The 27,838-nt window shown below is 41.8% G+C and overlaps 1 long non-coding RNA gene across 1 annotated transcript in view; it reads left to right on the top strand.

The window, feature by feature from the left end:
- Window positions 1-17,307, top strand: part of LOC122694419 — a 32,658-nt gene extending 15,351 nt beyond the window's left edge. The window contains exon 3 of the long non-coding RNA XR_006341185.1: window positions 17,180-17,307. This is a non-coding gene — a long non-coding RNA (uncharacterized LOC122694419). The remainder of the gene's footprint in view (window positions 1-17,179) is intronic.
- The last annotated feature ends 10,531 nt before the right edge of the window (window positions 17,308-27,838 follow it).

Here is a 27,838-nt window from a genome sequence, read left to right as displayed (position 1 = left end):
CCTCTGACAGGCAATTTACCTTTGCTCATCAGTTGGGAAAGGGTTTTACATTTGACAAAGAGGTCCAAAGCAGACAATGCATCTCTGTTTTGATCTTTCAAGAAAAACACCTACCTTAATGCCTGGTCCAACCTTAAAAATCAGGGAAATGACACAGAGAATAGGGATTCCCATAAACCTGTATTTATACTGGTAACTGGAGTTAATGTAGACCTCAGGGCTTTTAGTGACTTCTTCTGACCTCTTCTGGATATATTTGGGATTGCATGGTGGTCAGGTCCTTTTAAAGCAACCAGCACAATGAAAATTATAGAGAAGTACAAAGTGTTACATCCAAATCCCTCATTCTTGAAATAAAGGAAGTAAGCCCGAATGGGTTTATGTGACTTATCCAAGGCCATCCAGTTACATGGTGGCATATGCAGGAGTAGCATCTAGATATGTATTATCTCATTTACTGGTAAAACACAGATGTATAAACAGTGGTGAACTGCATCTGATGACTGCTTTTGCATTATCTACAGAGAACTATCCTTATTAGACATGGGGGCAACTGGCATAGACAAAGTGGTTGATAACGAAGAATTTAAAATCAAGATTATCTGAGGAAGGTCATAACACCTTCAGGCCCCATATCACTTTATCCCACAATTATCTTCACTTCCTGTTTGATGATGTATGTAGATTAACAGAAAAGAGAGTCAAAGAATTCATTTTCATAAAGAGTTCTTTTTTAGTTGCAAATTCCTCTTCTTGATTACTGTTTGTTAAAATTAGTTTGCATTCCCAGAGGAAATTTCAACTGACTCTAGGGAAAAAAGACTGCCCAGGGTTAAAAGGATTGGTCCTTTTAAGAACTGACTCTGCTCATGTTCCTGCAAAGCCATTTGGGACAAAAGAAGTGTCCAGAGGTTTCTGTGCTTCAGGGGCATGAGTTACAGCCCTCCCCTTCGAGGTATATCCAGATTAGAAAGCTGAATGACCACAAATATAGAGTCAACTTATTCCACATTTTAAAAGATCCATGGAGAAGGAAATGGCAACCCACTCCAGTATTCTTGCCTGGAAAAGTCCATGGACAGAGGAGCCTGGCGGGCTGAAGTCCATGGGGTTACATGACTGAGCATGCGTGCATGAGGGTGGAGGGAGATGGGTTGGTAGCAATAAAGTGGTAGAACTAAAAAAAAAAAAAATAAAAAATAAAAAAATAATAAAAGATCCAGATACATAGCATTATCTAGAAGAGCAGAGTATCATATTTGAAAGAACAAAAGCTTTGGAGCCATGCAGTTAGTCGGTGCTTGCTAGCTGCGTGAGCTTAGATAAATTCCTTAACCTCTCTGAGCCTCAGTCCTCAGCTATAAAGTAAGACTCAGAAATGATACCTCCCCAGAGAGTTGTTCGAGAGTAAACTAGGCTGTGTGTGAAAATTCTTAGCACAGAACCTGGTCCAACAGGCCAAGAGGAGGGATAGTGTTGAGTTTCTTACATTATACTCACTCAGTATACCAGATTTTTTGAAAATTTACTGTATTATAGTTGACTTACAACATTGTGTTAATTTCCACTGCACAGCAAAGTGATTCAGAGATATATATATACATTCTTTTTTATTATTTAATATTTAATTATTTATCTATTTGGCTACACCAGGTCTTCTTTTGGCACACTGGATCTAGTTCCTTGACCAGGGATCGAATCTTGGCCCCAAACATTGGGAGCATGGAGTTTTAGCCACTGGGCCACCAGGGAAGTCCCCATATATACATTCTTTTCATATTCTTTTCCATTATGATTTATCACAGGAAATCACATATAGTTCCCTTCGCTATACAGTAGGTCCTTGCTGTTTATCCACCCTGTGCATAATAGTTCATATCTGCTAATCCCAAACTCCCAATCCATCACTCCCCTCCCGCTAGGCAACCACAAGTCTGTTTTCTATGTCTGTTAGTCTGTTTCTGGTTCATGGATAAGTTCATTTGTGCTATACTTTAGATTTCACACATAAGTGATGTCATATGGTATTTATCTTTCTCTTTCTGACTTATTTCACTTAGTATGATATTCTCTAAGTTCATCCATGTTGCTGCAAATGGCATTATTTGGTTCTTTTTTATGGCTGAGGAGTATTTTATTATACATATGTACCACATCTTCTTTACCCATTCATCTGTCAGCTTGGATGCCAGGTTGGATGAATCACAAGCTGGAATCAACGTTGCCAGGAGAAATATCAAAAACCTCAGCTATGCAGATGATACCACCCTAATGGCAGAAACTAAATAAAGAGCCACTTGATGAAGGTGAAAGAGGAGAGTGAAAAAGCTGGCTTAAAACTCAACATCCGAAAAACTAAGCCATCTGGTCCCATCACTTCATGGCAAATAGATGGGGAAAAAAATGGAAACAGTGGCAGATTTTATTTTCTTGGGTTGCAAAATCACTCCAGATGGTGATTGCAGCCATGAAATTAAAAGATACTTGCTCCTTGGAAGAAAAACTATGACAAATCTAGACAGCGTATTAAAAAGCAGAGACATCACTTTGCCGACAAAGGTCTATATAGTCAAAGCTGTGGTTTTTCCAGTAGTCTTATACAAGATGTGAAAGTTGGACCATAAAGAAGGCTGAGTACTGAAGAACTGATGCTTTCAAACTGGTGCTGGAAAAGACTCTTGAGAGTCCCTTGGAAAGCAAGGAAATCAAACCAATCAATTATAAAGGAAATCAACACTGAATACTCATTGGAAGGACTGATGCTGAAGTTGAAGTTCCAATACTTTGGCCACCTGATGCAAAGAGCTGACTCTTTGGGAAAGATCCTGATGCTGGGAAAGAGATCAGGCCAGGAATTGAACTGGTGACCCTTGCATTTCAAGGTGGACCACCAGGGAAGCCCTATTTGTAGACTTCTTAATGATGGCCATTCTGACTGTTGTTAGGTGGTGACTTACTGTGGTTTTGACTTGCATTTCTATAATAATTAGTGGTGTTGAGCATTTTTTCAAGTTCTTGCTGGCCATCTGTGTATTTTCTTTGGAAAAAAATATCTGTTTACATCTTCTGCACATTTTCCAGTTGGGTTGTTTGGGTTTTTGTTGTTGAGTGGTATGACATCTTTATATATTTTGGAAATTGAGCCCTTGTTGGTCATTTCATTTGAAAATATTTTATCCCCGTCAGTAGGTTGTCTTCTCATTTTGTTTATGGTTTCCTTTATTGTACAAAATCGTGTACATTTAATTAGGTCCCATTTGTTAATTTTTGCTTTCATTCCTACTATTTTGGGAGACTGACCTAAAAAAAATTGGTATGACTTAAGTCAGAGAATGTTTTGCCTATGCTCTGTTCTAGGAGTTTTATGATGTCATGTCTTATATTTGTTGTTTCTTTTGTTTTTTTAATGTGCACCACTTTTTAAAAAGTCTTTGTTGAATCTGTTACAATGTTGCTTCTATTTTATGCTTTGTTTTGTTTTTTGGGGGCCCTGAGGCATATGGGATCTTAGTTCCTCGACCTGAAATCAAACCTGCACCCCTGTATTGGAAGGCGAAGCTTTAACCATGGGACTACCAGGGAAGTCCGTAGATTTAAGTCTTTAAGCCATTTAGAGTGTATTTTTGTGTATGGTGAGATGGCATGTTCTAATTTCACAGATTTACATGCAGCTGTCCAGCTTTCCCAACACCGCTTGCTGAAAAGACTGTGTTTTTTTTTTTTTTCATGTAAACATACTAAATCTTAATGGTGAAAGTCATACTAGTTTTGTTTTACCCACAAAAACTACTAATTTATGTATTTATCATGAAGGAAGTTTCCATTCTGTTCTTCAAAGACAATAAAATCATCTAAAATGGACAAGGCATACGTTCACAAAGGCTTTCAAAAGAGTGGCATGACAGCCCTTTCCAATTCTTTTTTGTTGTTTGCTCTTTGTGGTTTCATTGGGCCTTCTCCACAGTAAGGAGCCAAAGTGACCGTGTGTGTGTAATTAACATTTCACAAGCATGTGCTCAGCACATTTCTTCAAGAGGAAACAAATCTTCGTCAATGAGAAGTATGATGCCTCCCCGAGTTATTGAAGTCAGCCCCGTCTGTCTTTTGTTGCAGTGAGAGAGGGGAAGTGTGGTCGTTTCCCATTATGATACCAGAGCAGAAGTCACAGTGGGGTGCTCTTGAGAAACAGAGAGGCAGACAGGATTCTGGAGTTTTGAAACTCTTGAGCCAGAGCAGTGTTGCATTGATCAGTTTTATGATTTATCTGCTCCCCTCAGGAAGACTTCGCTTTTTGTTTTCATTTACTTATTGGTGTGACCGTGCCAGGTCTCAGTTGTGGTATGTGGGTCTTTTAGCTGTGGCACACAGGACCTTTTTAGTTGTGGCATGCAGGGTCTTTAACTGTGGCACTCAAACCCTTAGTTGTGGCATGTGGGCTCTAGTTCCCTGACCAGGGATCAAATCTGGGTCCCCTGCATTGGGAGCTTGAAGTCTTAGCCCCTGGAACACCAGCGAAGTCCCAGGAAGATTTGGTTTACACAAAATTGTTTTATTTTGTGGCCAAAAAATATTTGCGGAACACACATATAATCTCATTTCCTAATTTTACATATGAGGAAACTGAGGCTCCTGGAAGTGAAGCAGAGCCAAAAATAGTACCTGAGGATCTGTATTGGTCAGGGGTCATGAATGCCCATTACAGAAGCCAATTCTGGATATCTTAAGCAATAAGGGGCTGTCAGAGTTCATGGAAGTCTGATAGTCAAGACTTGCAAATATCAGGAACCAAGAGCCCTCAGGAGGGCCAAGAAGCTGGACAGTTCACAGAAAGTGCAGAAATTGTCTTATAGGTAGAGGAAACTGTTCAAAATACTGATGCCTCTTCCTTGGCGGCAGTGGATGGTGCCAGCCTCTCTTTCTTAGAATCATGTCGTTTGCTCAAGGTTCACAGTCCCCTGAGAAGGTACCTGGCTGGCTGAGCTGCCGTCACACCCTTCTGCTACAGTGGAGCTGGAGCCAGGAGAGGCGGGTCTGGCCCATCGAGCTCCCATAGGAGAGCATCGGCACAATTACCCACGCACAGTCAGGGACGAACAATGCCCCAGAAGGACATTCTGGATACTGTTCAATGGGAACGGATGTGGGCAGCCCATGGGGCCACCACAGGGAGCTTGGTGGCATTCAGAGGATTCTGACCACTTGGATGAATTGCCCCAAACAGGAAGTGTCACAGCAGGTAGGAAAGGATCCTTGTTGATGTTTAATCTGACTCTGACCTTTCCCAGGGTGAGCCTCTTTCCTGCTGTGATATCCTTGGTAGAGTTGGGAAAACCCCTGATGGTATTCTCTGTACACACCACCAACTCATCACCGACATGAAACTAGTTATTTAATAATCCTATACCTATTGCTGAACAATGGCTCTTTTACAATATTATTTCTTAAAATGTAGATCTGTGTCCAAGGTTGGGGTAAAGAGCTGGTCGGGTCTTTAGGGACATAATAATGGTTTATCAGTCAGGGTTCTTCTATATACAAAACCAGTAGGATGTATATATACAGGCAAACCTCAGAGATATAGAGGGTTCAGCTCTAGGCCACAAAAGAAAGTGAACATTGCAATAAACCAAGTCACATGAATTTTCTGGTCTCCCAGTGCATAAAAAATTTATGTTTACACTGTGCTGTAGTCTATTAAGTACACAGTAGCATAATGTATTTTGAAAAAGTAATGTAGAGACCTTAATTAAAAAATACTTTATTGCTGGGACTTCCCTGGTGGTCCGGTAGTTAAGACTCCAAACTTCCATGGCAGGTCGATCCCTGGTTGGATCCTGCATGCTGCTTGGCACTGCCAAAAAAGAAAAGAAAGCCCCAAAACAAAACAAAGAACAACAACAAAAACTTTACTGCTAAAAAATGCTAACCGAATCTGAGCCTTCAGCAAGTCATAATTTTTGTTTGTTTTGTTATTTTATTGAAGTATAGTTGATTTACAACATTTCAAGTACATAGCAGGTGATTCAGTTATATATACATATTCCAGTGGATCATAATCTTTTTGCTGGTGGAGGGCCCACATAGCCCACATCTTCACCCACATCTTTGCCCACATAGCCGTGTGCTTCCAGAGGAACTGACCTCATGCGCAGCACCAGGTATTGGCCTGCTTGCCCTAAGAGGACTTTTATCCCCCCTACTGTCGATTGGTTCAAGAACTCAATCAATTAACACACACGGATTCCCTGGACAAGGGATGGGCTCACAAAATTGTTGGTAACCAGATGGAGCTGATGTGATGTAAAGAGAAGTTTGCTGAAAGCTTCTGAAAACGCAACATCCTCCTGCTGGAGAGATATCTGCCAGAAGAGGCCATCTGTCTTCCTCTGGATGTGTTCAGATGAGGCTCAGAATTGTGGCAGCCATCCTGCTACCAGCTAAGACAAATCCAACTCAGGCGAAGTCCAAGAACCAAAGCTGAAGCCCTGATTGTATTGCATCTGACCACCCCCTACGGATGGACTTCTCCAGTTAAGGGACCCAATACATCCTCTTTCTTTTTTAAGCCAGTTTGAGTGGGGTTTGGTTACTTGTAACAAACAGAACCCTAACAGATGCACTATAAAGGATGCCATTGAGATGCTTCTGGACTTGGTGGTAGGCTAACTCTGACAGAATCCCTCTCCTGTCCTGCTGCGGAGGGTGAGGACAGGCAGACACAGCCAGCAGGAAGCCTGCACAGCGGGGCTTTCTCTCCGAGCAGACAGCTGCACCAGGCAGTATCTGCATCCAGTGGGGCCTGCCCCCAAACCAGGCAAACTGGGAGATGTCACTGTATCTACGAAAACATGCTCCAAATCCAAAGAAGAGGACCGCCATGGAGAGTCAGGAAGAATCCTCCAGTTTGAAGTAAATCTACGCAGCATTTTAGAAAATGTATGAAGTAGATGTTATTCTTTAATCTGCTCAGGATCCCTCCCCCACCTTTTGACAGATCAGCGTCCATTTGGACCTGTGTCTGGGAATGAGACCCAGCCTAGACCAACAAGCCTAGCCCTGAAATGATTCCTGAAGCCAGAAGAGAGGAATTCTATTACCTCTTGGGTTACAGAGCTGAAAGGGGATGAATTTAGTGTTACTAATATTCATGTTTCTAACCAGGAGGCAGAAATCCAACTGCAGTAGGAGAAAATGAAGCCAGTACAGCTAAGGAAGGAGAGAGAGAGAGAGAGGAGGACCTGGCAGCATGAAGCCCCTGGTTTCAGTCCCTCTCTGAGGTCCCCAGAGACATCCTAGTTTCCGCGATTCTGTCTCCAGTGTCTTTCCAAGAAGATCCTCGTTTGCCTCAAGCCACATCCAGCTGGGTGTCTGTTTCTTGCATGTGAAAGGGCCCTGGCTTGCAGAGCTTCTGCTTCACATCTTCATCCAGCCAAACTGAAGGGAACATTGGCCAATACAGAGCAAGAAGTCATAAGGAGGGATCCCTCTGAGATCAGGAAGTATTTTTGTGGAGAAGGAAACAACAAATGCCAAACGAAAAACCTCTTGGAGGCAGAGCTGCCAAAAATTAATTTAGTGAAGAAGACAAACTGAAGAAGTTCACCTCAAATTCAGGATACATATGAAAATTACAAAACCAAGAGTGATAGGAGGACTTATTTGGGAGGTCTAAGACAGATACGCAGGCTAACAATGGTTTATTCAAAATCCCTGGAGTCAGATGCACTTCTGGAGTCAGCATTTGGGTGATTTTAGAGTGATGAGGTAGTGCATACACTGATATTACATACACTCCCATGGGGTCTAGGTCAGCACTCTGTAATCAAAAATATTACATTTCTTCAGTAAAACACTGAAGGGAATAAATAAAGACAATAAATAGTTTCATATCATGTCAGGTCAGGATTTACTGTCAAAGGAGTGTTGCCAGCTCATGAGGAAATTCTTGGCTTTCAGAGAATTTTAAGATTTTGGAATTGTGGCTACAGGGAACTGTAATAGGGATATCAGAAGAAGAGCACAGAACTGATAAAATAGGAGAAACATTCAAAAAATCATGGTGGGGGAACAGTCAAGAGCTGAAGATAGTAAACCTGAAGCTGAAAAGGTCAAAGAGTGAGAAAATTAAACAAGACAATGCACTCTTGTTCACAGTTTTAATTTGAAAGATAGAGAAAGAAATCTATAAGAATATAGATAATTCTGATAAATAATTTATTGCTTTGCTTTAATGTCTCTATACCAAATTTTTTATCCTATACACATTATTGTTTGTTTCAAAACACACATATTATATTTATACAAATCGATCATTTACTGGGCTGCAAGGAAAAGCTCAGTTATTTCTGAAAAATAACTCAACCAAGGTCGCCTAGCTGGAAGGTAACAGAAGTGGGAATTCAATCCAGAGTTCCATCTCTTCACTTCTCCAAATATTTTAATATTCTCCAAGGACATCAAGTAGGCAGTAATTCATTTACAGGTACTGATCACAGATATAAGTATTGAACTTGGGGATAAAGACTACCACTGGATAAATATCAAGAACCATTTAAATATTCAATAAATGTTAGCTGATTAAATCAATGAATGAGCTAACAAAAACATGAAACCAAGGAATTTTGTATTTTACCTGAGATGTACTCAAAAGCACCACTCATTTTTAGAACATGTTTGTGACACAGTTGGGGAAGGCAACTCTTTCTTTATAAGGCAAATGATGTAGCCATGCTGCTATTAAGCACCATTAGAGGAAGCATTAAGACAAGGATGTACATGCGACCGAATTGCAGTAAAACTTCCCTAGGGTGACTGGGATCAACGGGAGATGGGGCCTCAAGAGCCTTAAAGGGCTTCACTGACTCTCCCTCAAAACTTTTTAAGCATCTCTCATGGTGACCAACCCTGAGTAATGCACATTTAATTCAGCTGCTAATGCAGGAAAATCAATAGTTCTGCACCACAGATAGTTTATTACACGTAATCTGAAGTTTAACACATAAATAAATGATGTACACAAACCATGGCATTTAAAGAGTACAATCTGGGGCTCCTCTTTTCCCACAAATCAAAATATTTCTTCCATCTTGCTAAATATTTCACATTAAAAATAATAAAATAATGTAAAGCTTTTCTTAAAAATCTAGGCTGGAATCATTTAGAAAAATTTTCCTTTTAAAATAATCATTATGATGGCTTTTATCTGAATAATACTTGACTAGATGTTTTCATATGTATGGGTATGTGCTCAGTCACTTTGGATTCTTTGTGACCCTACGGACAATAATGCACCAGGCACCTCTGTCCACTGTATTCTCCAGGTAAGAATACTGGAGTGGGTTGCCATACCCTCCTCCAGGGGATCTTCCCAACCTGGGTATTGAACCTGTGTCTCCTGTATTGCAGGCAGATTCTTTACCCACTGAGCCATCTGGGAAGCCCTTGTTTTCATATACCTCACCATATTCTGAGATTCTTCCTCAAATCTTTGTGAGTTAGATGGACAAGTAAACCCATTTAGCAGATAAAGAAACTTGAGAGGTGAGGAGAAAAGTCCAACTCTAAGAACTGGGAGTTTAGGACTTCCCTGGTTGTCCAGTGGTTAAAAAATCCACCTTCCAATACAGTGGATGCAGGTTTGATCTGTGGTCTGGGAACTAAGATCTCACATACCCCAGAGCAACTGAGCCCAACTGCCAAACTACCGAGCCCATGCCACAACTAGAGAGTCTGTACACCACAGCAAAAGATGACACATCGAAGATCTCGAGTGCCACAATGACACAGTTAAATAAATAAAATTTTTAAAAGAAGAAGAAGAACTAAGAGTCTAACATGTAGTCAGGGGTATTTTGAGCACCAAAAGAGACTTGGTCTTATTTGGAGCTGGCAGAGCTGGAAGCAGTTTTACCTTGAATTGTGTCTACCACTGGAATTTGCACATGTCTGCACTTGGTAAATTAGGCTCACCAGGGTCTTAGTTTTCTTGAAGCTTGTTTTGTAGGTTTTGGAGACCTCAGGAAGTGAGAGTTGAGTTAATCATACCCCTTAATTCACAGCACATCATCATCAGCTTCTTCATCAAGGAATTGCTCTTATTTTGTTCAATTATAGTTTTCCTTTTAGGTTCCATTCCCTACTCTATTTATATAAAGTTCAAAACAGGCAAAACTCTTCTCTACCAGGCTTGAGAAGGCCCCTAGGTGTTCCTGAGGTGCTGGTAATGCTTCATTTTTTTTTTAACTGTGTCATGGTTATACAGAGTTACTCACTTTGCAAAAATTCCTTGTGTTGTATACTTATGATTGGTATGGTTTTATAGATACATACACACATATATATATATTTCACTTCAATAAAATTTTCATTTAAAAAATCTTGCTGGAATTCTTAATGGAGTTACATAAATTTATAGATTAATTTGGGAGAGAACTGACATCTTAGAATGACTAAGTCATCTCATCCATGACCCGATTGCTAAAACTTTAAGAGGGATATTTGTCATTAGGCATATAGGTCTGTAGTTTTTTTGTCTTCATTGTTGCTGTTTTTCTTGCAATGTCTGAATTCAGTATCAGGGTAATGCTGGCTTCAAGGAGTGGGAGGGGGAATATTCACTCGTTTTCATTTTTCTAAAAGAGTTTGTCAAGAATTTGTGTCATATCTTCCTTAAACATGGGAGAATTCCCCAGTAAACCTACCTGGGTCTGAAGTTTTCTCTGTGTGGTGATTTTTTTTTTTAAAACATGTTTTAATTTTATTTCTCTCCCCAGAGTCAGAACATCCTCCTAGCCTACAACACAGTCCCCCACTTTGCCCCAAAAGTGCTGGAGGCTTCATGCATCACTTGTGTCTCTTTTCTTTTTCTAATTTATTTATTTTTTAGTTGAAGGATAATTGCTTTACAGAATTGTATTGGCTTCTGCCAAACGCCCCCATGAATCAGCCATCGGTATACCTATGTCCCCTCCCTCTTAAACCTCCCTCCCACCTCCCTCCCCATCCCACCCAGCCAAGTCAGTTTTAACTTCAGATTCTATTTCTTTAACAGATACAAGGCTATTCTGGTTATCTGTTTCTTCTTGAGTGAGCTTTGGTGGTTTGTATCTTTCAAGAAATTTGTCCAGGGAGTTCCCAGGTGGCCTAGCGGTTAGGATCCAGCATTTCACTGCTGCAGCCCAGGTTCAGTCACTGGTAGGGGAAGTGAGATCTCCAGAAGCTGTGCAGCAGGACCAAAAAGGAAGAAAAAGGAATCTGTCCATTTCATCTAAGTTGTCAAATTCGTTGGCATAAAGATGAATTATCTTATTATCTATTTATTATCTTATCTACTTGTCTAAACAATTTGTAGGAATGCCAACTCTCTCATTCCTGTTTTGCTGACTTCTGTCTTCTGTTTTTTTGCTGAGTATTGGGCTAAAGATTTTTCAATTTAATCGATCAGAGAACCAGCTTTTGGATTCATTAATTTTTTTCTATTGTGTTTCTTTTTTATAGTTTACTGATTTTCACTCTGTCTATATTCTTTCCTTTCTTCTGATTACTTTGGGTTTAATTTGCTCTTCTTTTTCTGTACTCTTAAGGTGGGAAGCCAAGATCGTTGACCTGAGACAACTAGATCAATGGAATAGAATGGAATCCAGAAACAGACCTGTACATACATGCACAACTGATTTTTTAATAATAGTGAAAAGAAAACTCAGTGCGAAAAGGATAGTCTTTTCAACAAATGGTACTAGGACGGTTTAGAAAGCCAAATGCAAATAAAAGGGGGTACTTCCTCGGTGATTCAGCAGTAAAGAATCCACCTGTAATACAGGAAATGCAGGTTCAATCCCTGGGTTGGGAAGACACCCTGGAGGAGGGCGGGGCAACCCACTCCAGTATTCTTGCCTGGAGAATCTCATGGATAGAGGAGCCTGGGGGGCTACAGTCCTTAGGGTCACAAAGAGTTGGGACACAACTGAAGTAATTGAACATGCACATATGTGGGGGAAAAAAAAGAGAATTTTGACTTCTGTCTCACAACATATACAAAATGAACTCAAATGTATCATAGATTTACTGTAAAACTTAAAACACTAACATTTCTAGAAGAAACCACAGGAGAAAGTGTTTGCAATCTTGTACTAGGCAAAGATTTCCTAGTTGCTGTTTGAAAAAAGTTGTACATTCATTCTATTTTTATTCTTCTGGGGTTTACTTCTCACACATTACTATGTATATTCACCTTCATTTAATTTCTTAAGCTTATCAATATCTATTTCTTTTCTCCCAAAGAGATGTGTACCAGATACTTTTCACTAACTCTGGTCTTTTTTTTTTTTTTTTCTGCTCTTGGTATTGTCTGGAGCTTGAGTAAAGATTTATTATATTCTTTTTCTTTTTTGGCCATCAATTATTTAGCTAGCAAAGAACTTGACTACTTTTATTTCCATGCTATATACTTCAAAACATTCTCTGGCTTAATTTTTCTCCTTGCTGGAGAACTGCCTCCAGCAATGTCTTCAGAGGAGGTCTTTGTGTGGGAAACTTTCTGAGGTTCTCCTAGAGCACCTGATACTATCTTCAATTCATTCCTTCATTTAACTAGCCCTTTCTTGGTGGGTCAGTGGTAAAGAATCCCCTTGACAATGTGGAGACATGGGTTTGGTCCTCGATCCGGGAAGATCCTGCATGCCACAGAGCAACTAAACTGGTGCACCACAACTATTGAGACTGTTCCCTAGAGTCCGTGCTCCGTAACTAGAGAAACCACTGCACTAAGCCCAAGTACCACGACTAGAGAGTAGCCGCTGCTTGCCGCAACTAGAGAAAAGCCCAGGTAACTTAACCAGATGTAAAATTCCAGGGTCAAAATTCCTTTCTTTCCACATTTCAGAAACATCTCTCTAGTGTCCCCTTGCATCCTACTGAGGATTCTGGCATCAGCCTACTTCTTGTCCCATTAGAGATTATCTGCTTTTCTCTCTAGAGTGCTCCATGAACACAAAACCATGAGCTTTGTTCATGGCTTCATGTTTAATGCCTAGATCAGTGTCCGACCCAGTCCTTCAAGTCAGCTTTTGCTGGATGAATGAATTTATACTATTCTGCCTCCAGGATTAGTATTATTGGCAGTTGTGTGCTTACACTGGGGAGCAAGGGAGAAAGTTGTGATGTGATTTGACAAGAAAGCCACATTTGGACTTCCCTGGTGGTCCAGTGGTTAAGACTCTGTGCTTAACCAATGCAGGGGGCCCTGGTTTTGATCCCTGGTCAGGGAACTAGATTCCCCATGCTGCATCTCAGGGCCCACATGCAGCAACAACCATCCATCATGCCACAGCTAAGACCCAGCACAGCCAAATAAATATAAAGAGAAAGAAAAGAAAGCCACTTAGAAGCCTCAACTAGGCTTCCGATGCTTATAATTATGAATTGAAAGTACAGCCCCCTGGTTCAATTTCAATGTTCAAGAAGTAGAGGACAAGATTTAATGTGAAAGAAATTTTCTCCTCCTTCTCTCTCCTGCACAGGAATCTATCATTCCAGCAACTCCTTCCGCCGTGTTCCTTCTCTGTTATTCTCTGTATCTGTATCAAGAACGTTCTCTCTGACCAAAGTGGACAGTGAGTAGGAGCTGGGGACATGAACAAAGGAGGTGAGAAATTAGGCTGGCAGTTAGAGAATCTGAAGGAGGACTTCCATAAAAACCCTTGTGTTCCCAATTTATATTCCTAAAACTCTACCCTGGCATTAGGTGTCTCCTGACTATTTCCTTCTAGCTGGAATGTACCTCCTTCTCAGCCTATTCAACATCTACTTGCCTACGGCTCAGACGTTACCTCCACCGTGCCTGAGACAACGATCAGGAACTCATCTACACATTATATTCGAGTCCCTGTCTGCTTGGTAATAAAGATATGTTTCATTTCACTCAGGTAATAGCATGTAATATTTGCAAGAGACCTCAGGGAAGGCATGATCTGACCCCCAACTAGGGCTGGCCGTTTCTCAGCCCTGAATAGTAGAATCAAACCCCAGAACAGTTAGATCCAAAAACCTGGAGGTTGGGTTTAGGCACAGAGACCTGTAAAAGCTTCCTAGATGAGTTTATGTGCAGCCAGGATGGGGTGTCACTGCTCCAGCATCCTGACTAGTGGATATCCAGGAGGCACCATAGTGCAGCAGAGTATAGCACAAAACGTAATGACTTTAGGTTTTCAGGTTCAAGCCACACCCAGCTCAGAGACTTTCTGGGTGTGTGATCAGAGACAAATAAATATCTCTGTGTTTCAGTTTCCATATATATAAAGTGGAAATTTGAAAATACACCATCAGATCTAACTGCAGAATATATTTGGACATCCAGACTTCCATTAAGTACATTTTTAAATGCATAGGAAATTGCTGACACAGTCGCTTATAGAATTTACAATCTGGGACTTTTCTGGTGGTCCAGTGGTTAAGAACCCGCCTGCCAAAGCAGGGGACAAGGGTTCAATCCCTGGTCCAGGAAGACCCCACATGCCTCAGGGCAACTAAGCCCTTGAGCCACGACTACGGAGCCTGTACTCTAGAGCTGGTGAACTGCAACAAGCGAGGCAGGCATGATGAGAAGCCCATGCACGGAAACAAGAGAAAGCTGGCACACAGCAACAAAGACTCAGTGCAGCCAAAAATAAATAAATCTTTAAAAATAATGTACAGTCTTTCTACCTACCTATGCATATATTGTTTCTGTGATCAAGAGGAAAGTAATTTGAAAGCCAGATTTTTAAAAAATAAAATAAAATGGAGATAATTAAAGAATGCCACCCTCTTAAGGTGAGGGTTCTAGGAGAGAACCAATGCAAAACACTCAGCAGAATGCTGGTACATCGCTAGTACTCACTGTGATAGCCAGTCTTCAGGATGATCCCAAGGATTCCCACCACCTTGTACTCAGGCCTCTGGGTAGCCTCTTCCCACAGCGAAGATCATAGAAATAAGACTGTGACTTCTGATGCTCAGGTCCGAAAAACCATTGCCCCTTCCTCTGTTTCTCAAATCACTTGCTGTGGTGAAAGCATTATGAGGCCGAAACTCAGATAGTTTGGAGAAGCCTACAGTGGGGGAATCCGAGGCCTCCTGCTAGCAGCCAGGTGAGGAGCCATCTCAAAGCCATCTGCCAGCCCCAATTACCTTCAGACAATTGCAGCCCCGGCTAGGATCCTGTCTACAACCTCAGGAGAGATCCCATGCCAGAATCACTCTCCTATGCCTCTTCTCAATTCCTGACTCATATAAACTGCATAAGTTAATAAATATTTATTGTTTTAGGCCGCTATGTTTTGGAGTAACTTGTTTTGCAGCAATAGATGAGCGAAACACCCAGCAAATCTGTTGTCATTATTATTATAAAACACTTCCTAATTTTGAGTTGAAATCCATCTTCTCATAATCTCCCCCCACCTCTTCCAGTTCCGTTTTTTTTTTCAAGCCACAGAGAGAGAATACCATCTTTCTTCCTCATGGTCAAAATGCTCAGCGACTGTTTTCAGGCCTACCACTTAATTAATCAGACCTTAGCTGAAGAACAGCCCCTGTGCCAGGCACTAGGGTTGCAAAGAGGAGTAGGATGGGATCTCCACGCAGCCAACATCCCTCCTTGTGCATGAAGGGAACTGACTCCCAGATGCAGGGGGAGGAGGTCCCAATGGAGGCATGGCTGGTTCTACTTTGAGGAATGAGGGGAGGCTTCTCAGAAGAAGCATCAGGAGCTGATGCCTAAAGGATAAATAGGAGTTCACTAGGGAGAAGAAGGGGAAAGCTGGGACTTTGCTGGCAGTGCAGTGGTTTAAACTCCGTGCTTCCAAGGCAGGGGGTGCAGGTTTGATCCCTTATCAGGGAACTAAGATCCCACATGTTGCAGGGTGTAGCAAAAAAAAAAAAAAAAAAGAAGAAGAAGGGAAAAGGCCTTCCAAGCCGAAGTTGCAGGCAACAGTCCTCCACTACCCCCACCCCTTCATGCCCAAACCCTTTCTCCTCCATGACACTCATCTCCTCCTCTTGTCCTTAGGGTGCAGTTCCTGTATCCTCTACCACCCCTCCCCCCACAACCAGCAGTCTTAGCAATTCCATTCAGGACACACCCTTTCCTCTCACAAGATGGGACATCCAGACAGAGCCAAGCCTCCTCCAGGGTGGTCTGACCAGCATGGAGTAAATTCAGCCATTCCCTTTCCTTTTCTGGAAGTTCCTCTGGGTCCAGACCTGCCTGAGGTTTTCCTGGCTCCCACATCCTCCAGCTGACTCACGACAGGCCTGCAGGCGTCTGGACGACTCAACCACTTTTCACACGTGCCCCTGTGCAAGCGTGTCTCACTCAACTCTGTCCTTCCACTGTTGTTTTGTTTTTACCATTTTTCCTGGGTATTTTGGAGTTCGATCATTTGATCTACACAGACTGCAAATCTCAGCTCCTCCTGGTTGGCAGGGGTCACGGGGAAGCAAACTGGACCACAAAAGCTCACTTCAGAACACACCCTGGAAACAGAAACCCTCTGTCATTCTAAGGCCCTTGTGGTTAGGGGTGATTCAGGCTGACTGCCCTCCAACCAGCCTTCAAAGATCTCACCGGATAAGAGGCTGTCTCGGATTCGAGAATGCCTTCCATGAGGGAAAAGTCCAAGAGGCGGGGTGTGGGCTGTGATGCTTTGCAGACGGAAGGAAATTGGAAGGGGATGTTTGTCTGGTTCCCCACTTTCCCCACCTTCCCCAGTCAGGGAGAATTGGGCCATTGTCTAGGTAGAACATTTGGCTTGTTTATATCTTCTTAGGCCCAGTTTGGTACAGGTTTTCACTCAGTTTTTCTTCTACCCATAAAACGACCACAGGAAGGGGCTGACCTTCCTTTGACAAGCGTCCAATCCACGTTCTCCTTCTCCATTTCTTTGCCTTTTCTATCACTGGCTTCTAACAGAAAATAAGAAGAGCAAGCTACTCCTTTGCTCCCATCAAGGCAGCATTTAGTAATTCATTCATTCATTTATTCAACTAGTGTTTACTGAGTACCTAGTATGTGCCAGGCATTGTTCTAGGTGCTGGCTATCCTATTGTGAAAGACACAATCTCTGGCATCAAAAGGTCACAGTTCTGGGAGGGGGAACAGAGACACTCACTTGCCCTTAAACTAATCCAACCTTATTCCTTTCAGTGCCACCCCACCCGTCTTAACTGCTGCCTGATCTTGCTCCAGACTCGTGAGGAATTGGGGTAACGGCGTAACTAAGTTTCAACTTAGCTCGAAATATGGAATTTCAAATGAAAAAATTTCAAATTAATAAATATCATTCTGCCCACTTCTCTTTTTTTTTTTTCTTTTTTTTTCCTCTCTTTTTTTTTTTCTTATTTTTTTTTTCTCTCTCTCTTTTTTTTAATAAGTAGTTTTCTTTTATCTAAAAATATTTTATTTATTTATTTTTGGCTGCACTGGATCTTCATGCCCTGGTGCTCGAGGGCTTCCCATTGCGGTGGCTTCTCTTGCTGGAGAGCACAGGCTCTAGAGCGTGTGGGCTTCAGCAGTTGAGGCTCTTGTGCTCTAGGGCATGGGCTCAGTAGTTGTGGCACATGGGTGTGTGAAATCTTCCGGGACTAGGGATCCAACCCATGTCCCCTGCGTTGGCAGGCAGATTCTCAACCACTGGACCACCAGGGAAGTCCTCTCCCACTTCTGTGTTGTCCTCTTTCTCCTGGTACTTCTCAGGAGTGTCCAGTGTGAAACAGGCTACATCAGACCCAGGAAAGAAAGGAGAATGTGATCCATTTCATTACATAAGGCAGAGGTTGTCACAAGTGGGCCTCTGACCAGCAGCAACTGTGTCCCCTGGGACCTTGTCACAACTCCTAGGTTCCTACCTCAGACTTGCCAAAGCTGAAACTCTGCACTGCAGCTGGGCAATCTGTTTTAAGAAGTCCTCCAGGTGATTCCACTACCTTCAAGTTTAAAAAACTACTGATACAAAGATGTGAAAAAATGCTCATGAATAGACTTCTTAAATTTGGTTCTCAGTAGACTGAATAAATATTAGATTTGGCATATAACAGTGCTTTATTCCATGAGGGATATCCACTATAAACAGTTCTAGAGGGACATTCATGTGTACATGGTTCTGAGGAGGAAGTTCCATGACAGTGTGCTCAGAAGCAGGCAAGAGTTTTAGAAAAGTGACCATGTCACTTTAAGGAGCCAGTCTCAGGGCAGATGAACCCAAGATGGTGTTGCCAAGTCTGTGGTGTCTTCTGACCTTGAGTGTCTTTTTAAGCTTGGTCATATATTTCAGAGAGTCAGGACAGCTGTAATGCAAGTGTCTTATTATAGCCATTTTCAAGTTTTTCTGTCACCTCAAGTGATTTTATTTAAAAAAGAAACAAAGAGCGTCAGTTCAATGCGGATATTTTGAGCAGGCTTTGGGGAGGGGCTGATGGACTTTTTCATCCCCTAGAGCTGCTGGCGGCCCCTTCTTCTACTTCCCGATCCACACTGGGAAGCCTCTTGCTCCTCAAGCCCCAGATCATTGCAGCCTCCACCGGGATTCAAAGCACGGAGTTACCACTGTTGCAGACACACCTGGCCCAGCTGCATGGACATAGCCCCTTTGGGCCTTCCTGGGGTTTAAAAGGAAGGTAAACACAGATGTGGCAGGTGAGCAGCAGGAAGGCCAGGTGTACTGAGATTTCATAGAGGGAGGAAGTGTCCATGCTGTGAGATATTATGGTGATAGTTAACCTAAAAACAATTAAAAGGCAATTCTTACCACTGGATCTGGAGAACCCTCTGCCCCCTACCCAGGTGGGAATGGTCTTCTTCAACTGAAAACATGGCCAGTTTCATGCATGGGCTCCTTTAATCAGATGCAAGAGGCTGTAGGCTTCCAATTAAGGAGCATCCCTATGTCAGTCAGAGAATGTCACCTTTGAAAACCAAAGTGAATTTTGAATTATGTGTATAAAGCATGCTAGATAGTGACTTGTAAATGTGTTTCTGAGTTTTCTCCAATATTGGCAAGGATATATTTCCCTGGTGGTCCAGGAGTTAAGGATTGGAGCTTCCACTGCTAGGGGCACAGTTTCGATCCCTGATTGAGATACTAAGATCCTGCACAGTTCAGGCAAAAAAAAAAAAAGAAAAAAGAAAAAAATCGTATCAGCAAGGAGGACTAAAATATAACATAAACTGTGATTCAGTCATTGCAGTGGATATGAGTTAATTCACCTGTGATGTAGAGGACATTTGCCAATGTTCGTGACTGCCTAGTATAAAGCTCTCCCTCTATTTAGGGGAACTTCCCACTCTATGAGTCAAAGAAAGCCTCACATCCCACTAGGGAAGTAGAAAGGTCTAGAGATCAATCTTTTCCCCTGCTTGCTCTTAGCTAGAACAAGGGCAAATGACCCAAACTTTAAATTGTGAATAAATGAAGCAAAGATGAATGGAAAGTTAGGATCCCTGTGCATTCAGAGGATTGGTCTGAGGCATTCTGGTTGGATTTTTCTGCTAAAAGATGAGTATCCAATATTCTGCTCCTTAGGCTCCATCCCTACCTCAAATTTTGTCTAGTTCTCCAGCTTCTTGTAAATTCTGGGTAGCCTTATAATCGCTTTTCTCTTTATAATAACCAGAGTTGTTTTCTGCTCCTGGCAACCCAGATTTGACTGTATATACCTGTTTTTTTTTTTTTTTTTTTGGCTGCGCTGGATCTTGGTTGGGCCATGCAGGATCTTCAATCTTTGTTGCACCATGCGGGATCTAGTTCCCTGACCAGGGATTGAACCTGAGCCCCTATATTGGGAGTGCAGAGCCTTAGCCACTAGACCACCAGAGAAGTCCCTTACACACAAGTTCATTTCAAACTGTTGCAGGGATACCAAAACAACTACAGGCTGGAATGTGCTGAACTTGATGAAAAAGAACGCAGACTTTGTAGTGACATAGGCCTGAGTTCTAATCTTGGCTCTGCTGCTTACTAGTCAGGTCATCTTCCATATGTTCCTTATCTTGTTTGGGCATCATTTCTTCATCTAGAAAATGAAGCTGTTGCTCACAAGGTTGTTATGAGGGTTAGACAACAGTGGTAAAGTGCTTCCTATGGAAAAGTACATGATAAATGTTGGCCATCATGATAATAAATTTTTTTTGGTGTGGGGTAGGGGTGAGGAAGATGATGATTCTTAACTTCAAGAAATCTGTAGTCTTGAGTTTGGCTCTTGGTCACCAGTCCTTCCTAAATTTTCTTGGTGCAGATACAGGGACAGATACTATCACAACACAAGGTAATTATGTGCATGGGTCCAGAAAATGAGTATAAGTACAGTTGTCAGTCATTTAACTATTAATAGTAAGATTCACAGATAGTTATTCAGGTCTTTATTGAGCTCCTATTATGTGCTATGGCCTTCACTAAGCACGGCTTCAGTGGTATCTAATCACAGCTGTATTTGGAAAAGAAACACACACTCTTTAAGACAGCCAGGTTAATTCTCCAGCCTAGAAGAAACAAATTCCTCTCAAAACCATCCTCTTTCAAATGCATTTCTGAATATTAACTAGTTTATTTTCCCAGGGACTTTAAGGCCAGGAAGTAGATATCCTGTAAGTGTGGTTATTGTGAATCATTTCCCAGATCTCTGGGCTTCCATGAAAAATGAAAAAGTTTCTAAACTTGCAAAGATGACAGCTCAATCATCCACAGACATTTGACCCCACTATGAAGCACTATGAAGCCTGTGAGACCCACCCTGGGCAGAGACGTGCACAACCCAGATAATTTTTGAGCGTGTCCAATATGCCAGCCACTGGGCAAGGCACACAGGGAATGCAACAGTGAATCAAAGAGGATGGCCCCCACTCTCTTGGTGCTTACTCTGTGGTGGGGGAGATATTCACCAAAGAATTAAATCAATATTCATGCAAGGGCAAATTGTGATAAGTACTCTGTAGGAAAAATGTAGGGACCTACAAGGTCATGTGATAAGGGGCACTGAGCAAGCCTAGATGGTTGAGGAAGGTTTTCATGGGTAAAATTCCTCTTGAGCTATGAATCTCAAGGATGAGTAGTGGCCAAAGGGAAGAAGGCAGGAATGAGCAGGTTAGGCAGAAAGAAGAACACAGATGAAGGTCCTACAATGGGAGGGAGCAAGGCCTGGGTACCTACCTCCTGAGGAGTTGTGGAAAACACATGAGAAAATACGCGTAATCATCAATAATTACAAGCTGATTGAATAATAGTGTTAATAAAAACTAACAATTGTTAATCCCTTTTTACATTGTAGGAACTTTTAAAAGGTTAATTGACACTAACTGCTAAAGACTTCCTTGGTGGTCCAGGGGCAAGGACTTTGTGCTCCCAATGCAGCAGGCAATCCCTGGTCAGGGAACTAGATCCCACAGGTCCAAACTAAGATTCTGCAGGCTGCAACAAAGATCGAAGATCCTAGGCACTACAATTAAGACCCAGGGCAGCCAAATAAATAAATAACAAATATTGAAAAAAAAAAAAAAATCCCACCAGCTGCTAAAGCACAGAGCTCCCAAATCTTTGTGGTTTAGAACAACAAAGATTTATTTCCCCTCACCTCACAGTGAGTTGGGCAGCTCTCCTGGGCAATCTCCTTCTATCCTGGAGTCCCATAACTCCCCAGGGTCTCCTGGAAATTCTTCCTTAGACCTTTTCTATCCAACAACCCAACTGGTGAAGAAAAAGAATGTGGAAGAGTGTAAGATGTTTGGGGGCCAAGTATATAAGTCACATACAACACATCTGCCCTCATCCAGCTGGCTAGAACCCTGTCATCTGGTGCTAATTTGACTGCCATGGAGGCCAGAAAATGCAGTGTGACTACAAAACCTGCTCTCTTGATCATACCCAATATTTGCCAATAAATCAAAGGGGATTAAGAAAAGGTTGAGGGAAGTCCTTTGGACAGCAAAGAGATCAAACCAGTCAATCCTAAAGGCAATCAACCCTGAATTGGAAGGACTGATGCTGAAGCTGAAGCTCCAATACTTCGGCCACCTGATGCAAAGAGCGGACTCACTAGAAAAGACCCTGCAGCTGGGAAAGATTGAGGACAGGAGGAGAAGGGTGTGACAGAGAATGAGCTGCTTGGATGACATCACCAACTCAATGGACATGAGTTTGAGCAAACTCCAGGAGATAGCGAAGAACAGGAAAAGCTGGCATGCTGCAGTTCATAGGGTCACAAAGAGTCAGACAGGACTTGGCAACTGAACAACAACTAATGGTTAGGATTCAGTGCTTTCACTGCTGGGGTCTGGATGCAATCCCTGGTTGGGGAACTAAGATCCTGCAAGCTGGGTGGAACAGCTAAAGAACAAAAAAACAACAACAACAAAAAAGAAGGTTGAGAAGCTGCATAAAGATAGGGAGTAATTTATGAGGAGCTGAATTTATGTGGAAAAAAATAAAGCAACAGGCATGATTCCTTTCCTTTTTTCTTCTTTCAAGCTGACCACATTTCACATATTCTAAACCTGACGGGAAATTTCCTATCCACTGTAGACTTTGGCCTCTCGAGGGACAAGATTAGGGAAAGAGAAGACCAGGAATGAAGAACTGGAGGGGAAGAAAGAGAGGAGGCTCTTAAATAACAGACAGTTGCTTAGAACATAGAGGAGGAGAACAAATCCGTCAAAAGCCGAATGGAGTGCTCGCAGGTAGCACCCAGACTACATTTAGGTGTTAGAAGGAGTTCGTGGGCTGTTGCAGAGCCCAGAATGAGTATCAAAGAAGAGAGAAAGCGTTTGGTGATTTGAGGAGTGTGACATTACTCTAGACAGGACTTCGAGATCTGAGGTGGTGAGAGTGGATGATGGATAACAAGAGTAAGGTTTGTGGAGGGCGTCTATTCACAGACACTGAACTGCATTTTGCCTGCTTTCATTTTATTTTACCTGATTTTAATCATGACAAGAGTCCTGTTTGAACATGCACCCGGTCAGTCCCATTTGCCAAAGGTCACATGACTGGCAAGTGGCCAAGTTGGGATTTGAACCGTTCTTCTGGCTCTAAGGCTACAATGGATGTGCCTGGGCTGCATGGAGGTTTAATTACATGCTGGTATTGATGCAGTGGAAACGCACACAGCACATTCCATTACTTCTAATAGTCTGGGCATTAAACACTCCTTTACCTTTGCTCCAGGCTCCCACTTGGAGAATCTTTGCATCTTTAAGGACAATCTACTTGTTTCCACTTGGACAACTTGGAGAGGAAGAACACGAACTCCTGGAAAGCTCTTTCTTACTCACAGCCAAGGTGAGCCAAGTGAAAAGTTGGTTCCATTTTCCCCAGAGTGACAGTTCATTTAATTCCAGCAATAAACTGGCTTCCAGGAAGAAAGGACTGTTTAAAGGTCTGTGTCAATTACATAGTGATTATGAAATTCATGATATGACTAATCCAGTGGCTGAACCTATGATTATCTGACATAATCCGAGAGTATAAGTGTGACACTCTCTTTGATTCCTATTAAAGAGAAGTCAGTTTGTGTTTGTGCTACATTCCATACGACTTCTCCCCTTTCCTAGATCTCATCTCTCTTTGAAAGACAGTGAATGTTTATCAAATGAATGAAACTCAGTGTCCTGGAAGCTATAAGGGTTATTTTTCTTGGATGGCTCAAGGTCTGGGAATTTCAGTGTGTTGCTTTATGTAATCTGAAGTATCATAAAGGCCTTTGACCTTGAAGACTTTTTTTAATGAGTTGCATATCTTTGCCAGTGATTAGACTACAAGCTTTTACGACATCATAACTTCCTGGCAAACTCCTTCTTTATTCATTTTTGGACATTTTACAATTTTTTTTTCTCTTAAGAATACTTTGTAAATGGTAACTAAAACCCATTTGTAACAGGCGCTTATAAACGTACCAGTTCTTAAAATCAGGTGGTAAAAAATTATGGCCCAAACTCTGAGGTCATTGATTGTTTTTTTGTTTAGAGAGAAGTCTATGACATTGATTGTTTGGAGAGGAGTCTATGACAATCTCTGAATGCTTGCCACCTCTCGGTCCCTTTCAGAGAAAAATGTTTGTGGTTCCTATGCACTGGGGGCTATGTTTTGGGCCCTGTGGTCATGCTTCCTTGGCCAAAGCCGATTGGACTAAGGATTGGCACGTGATTCAAAAGTTGTCCTTTATAGGCTAGACCGCAGCCAATGAGATGTCTGATACAAGAGCATGACAGAAAAGGAGGACCTTCTGCGGGATGGTGTCTGGTTAAATCTGACTGTGAGAGATGCTGAGATAGTTAGTAAGAAATAGAGGAAGTAGAGACAGTCATGATATCAGTGAAGTCTAGAGTCACAAACAAAAGATCTGTTACTGAGAGGCCAGAAAGATAACCAGGTATCCGTGTTGTATCTTAAATGCCAGTTGGTTTTCTTATTTCCTATTCTCTAATTTCTCCATGTAACATTATAGTAAGCTCCCACAGACTGAGCAAACATGATTAGAACTCTGGTTCTTGACCTCCATGTCCATATCGCAATCCCCAGAACGTGTGAATGTTACCATATAGGGCAAAAGGGATGCCAAAAATACATTAAAGGAACGTTAAAGATTTTGAAATGAACAAACTGTCCTGGATTATCCAACTGGGCTCAGTGTAATCCTGAAGATCCTCATAAAAAGAAAGCAGGAGGGTCAGAGTCAGTAGTGGGGTTGTGGCCATGAAAACAAGAGGTTGAAGTGATGTGAGGAAGGCAAGGAATTCAGGCAACCTGGAAAAGCTGAAAAATGCAAGGAAATGGATTCTCCCCTGAAATTTCCAAAAGGAACAAGTCCTGTGGATGCTTGGCTAAATCCCAGTAAAATTGATTTAAGACTTTCTGATGTCTAGAACTGTAAGGATAATACATCTGTGTAGTTTTAAGTCACTAAATTTGTGACAACTATTACAGCAGTGATAGGAAACAAATATACCATCTGACTGACTAAGCCAGGAGTCCAGCATTCCTATGAACTTTTTTGGAGAAAGACATAAGTAACTTAAGCACTTGACAGTTGTGCCTATTAGTTCAGTGTTGTGGGAAGTTCCCTGATCTGCACTGAAGTGGTCATTTCACTTTGCCAGGAGGATGTAAAGGGGAAAAATGGGAAATTAGGTATTAAATGACAAGAGAATTGTCAAAGATGGCCTCTGTCTCACTCAGAGAAGATGCCTTGAAGAGCAGTGTTTGTAGAAGGAAAGAATTTTATGTTATGGTTTTAAAATTAGAACAAAAACAGATGAGAAACCTGGTAAAACTGAAACCACACTTCACCCAGCACTCCACCCATCACACTGTCATTTTTCATCAGTTCAAAATCTGTCTGGAGATGGGTCTCAATGCCCTTGTTAGTGTCTTTCAAGTCATTCTTATCATTATAATTGAGCACACTCCTGGGTGCCATCCTAGAGGGTAGGATGTTAATGACCATATACAACACACTGAGCCGAGTACATATACACACTAACTGACTTTCTGGGACCCCCTTTCTGCTGCTGAAGAAAATTAAGCCTTTAAAAACAACAACAACAACAAAACAAGTTTCCATTCATGTGGTATCTTTTAGGGTGAATGCATTTTGAGGGTTTTTATACATGCTGATCTTGATCCCTTTAGGAAACAGAATATACTTGGTAAAGAAAACTTTTTGACTGTGGTAATTAGGATTACTCTGATAATTATGTATTGTTCGCTTGATAATCACCGTGTCCTTAGTTGCAGGCAACAGAATTCACTCCAGCTAGTTTTAACAGAACAGGATTAGAGCAGGCTACTAGGTGGGCTGGAGGATTTTCACCAGTGCCAGGAAAACAGGCTGACATGCCACACAGCCAGGACAGTCTCTGGAGAAATGAGCAACCATAAACAGGACTGTTTTCATGGAAACGCCATTGTGGCTGCTTACCACTCAATACCTATGAGACGAGGTACTGGACACTGGAACTTTTTTTTTGTATTAGCTGCATCGGGCTGCATGGAATCCTGCTGAACCAGGGATGGGACACCCTCTGCAGTGGAAGTGTGTGATGGCTGGAGTCCTGGGTGAAGTGTGGTTTCAGTTTTACCAGCTTTCTCATTTATTTCTGTCCTTGTTTTAAAATCAAAACGTAACCACTGGACTGCCGGGAGAGTTCTGGACACTAGAACTTTTACCAGAGTTTCTCCACTGTCCTTCTCGCAAGAAAATGGATCCACCCACGTGAAACTGTCACTTCATTTGCATCACTGTCACTTTTCTGGGGCTCACATGCATATACTCAGCAGAAGCTGGGTCATATGTAAAACCTTAGTTACAAAAGAATTCAGGTGTTGGGGATTTTAGAAAGGGTCGGAGTGGATATTGTGGGAGCCAGTCCATGAAATCTGTCACAATGACCACACCTACTTCAGGTATTAATAATTTGTGTGGCAGAATGGTAGTAATTATGAGGGTCACAACAAAAATAATAGCTAGCATTTTTTGGAATGCTTTCTGTGTGTCCAGCCCCTGTTCTAAATATTTTATGTGCATTATTTCATTTAATCCTCAAAGAAAATCTATGAAGTTGGTACTCTTTGTACCCTTGCCTTAGAAGTGAAGACACTGAAGCACAGCTAGTTCATGAACTTACTCCAAGTTTCAGCCAGTAGAGTCAGGATTCAAACTCAGGTTTGTCTAAAATGAAGGTCTGTGCTTTCAGCTAGTGTACTGATGATGCTTTATATACATATATTTATATCATTTTTTTTAAAGTTCATTTTTAAGGATCAGCTTGACTAGCTTATCTGTGTTTCCCAAATTTCTAGAAGTCTTTTGCAAACACTGGGACTCTGATACTTGTGTAAATGGAAAAAATATTATTAGGTTTTTTTTTAAATAATTATTTACTTGGCTATGCTGGGTCTTAGTTGCTGCATATGAGATATTCAGTCTTCATTGTGGCCTGCAGGGTTTGTGGGATATAGTTCCCTGATCAGGGCCCCCTGCATTGGGAGCACAGAATCTTAGCCCCTGGACCACCAGGGAGGTCCCAAATATTAGATCTTCTGAACATGAAATCTAAGCAAGGAGTACATCTGACTGGTCCTGGTTTATATTACCTTTGTGTCAGATCTAAGGTGACAAGCCAATGATAGGTGTTGCACTAAGTAGAAAAAGTAAACTAACAAACTGACCTTTGAAGAGAATGAAAAAAGCATTACATTTCTATATCTAGCACAGCCTATATTGGGTGCATTATTTGAAGGAGGGGGAACCCTTAAAAAGACTATTTTTAGGCAAAACTTAAATGATTTTCTTCTCTTTCTTCATTTCAAAAGCCAGATCCAGCCAGACAAGACAGGGTGTATACCATTGCACACGGGTCCTGCTGCCTTTTGAGCCTCTGGGTTGAAAAGCAAGTGCAATTAGCATTCCAAGGTGTGAATTATTTCCTCACTGTATGAGGCCCTGCAACATCTTCTTGTGATTACAAAGGCTGGACTAACTGCAACTTTTGTAAGTTGTGAAGTGTACACAGTAAAGACATACAGAAAAGTTCTTAAAAGTTATAAATCCAAACATTGCACAGTGCTTGCTGCTGCTAAGTCACTTCAATCATGTCTGACTCTGTGTGACCCCATAGACGGCAGCCCACTAGGCTACCCCGTCCCTGGGATTCTCCAGGCAAGAACCCATTTAATTACAGAACAGGAGACAGTTTCCAAAGAGCTTGTGGTTCAGTGACTTCCCATGTCTTGTTTCTGTTAATACAAAGCCAGACAAAAAACTAAGACCCAGAACAGCTCCACTGGAATCAGCGTTTAAACTCATTCTAAACTTGTGT

The sequence above is a fragment of the Cervus elaphus genome, chromosome 5, assembly GCF_910594005.1.
Source record: "Cervus elaphus chromosome 5, mCerEla1.1, whole genome shotgun sequence".
Classification (NCBI taxonomy): domain Eukaryota; kingdom Metazoa; phylum Chordata; class Mammalia; order Artiodactyla; family Cervidae; genus Cervus; species Cervus elaphus.
This window is presented reverse-complemented; position numbering and strand designations above follow the sequence as displayed.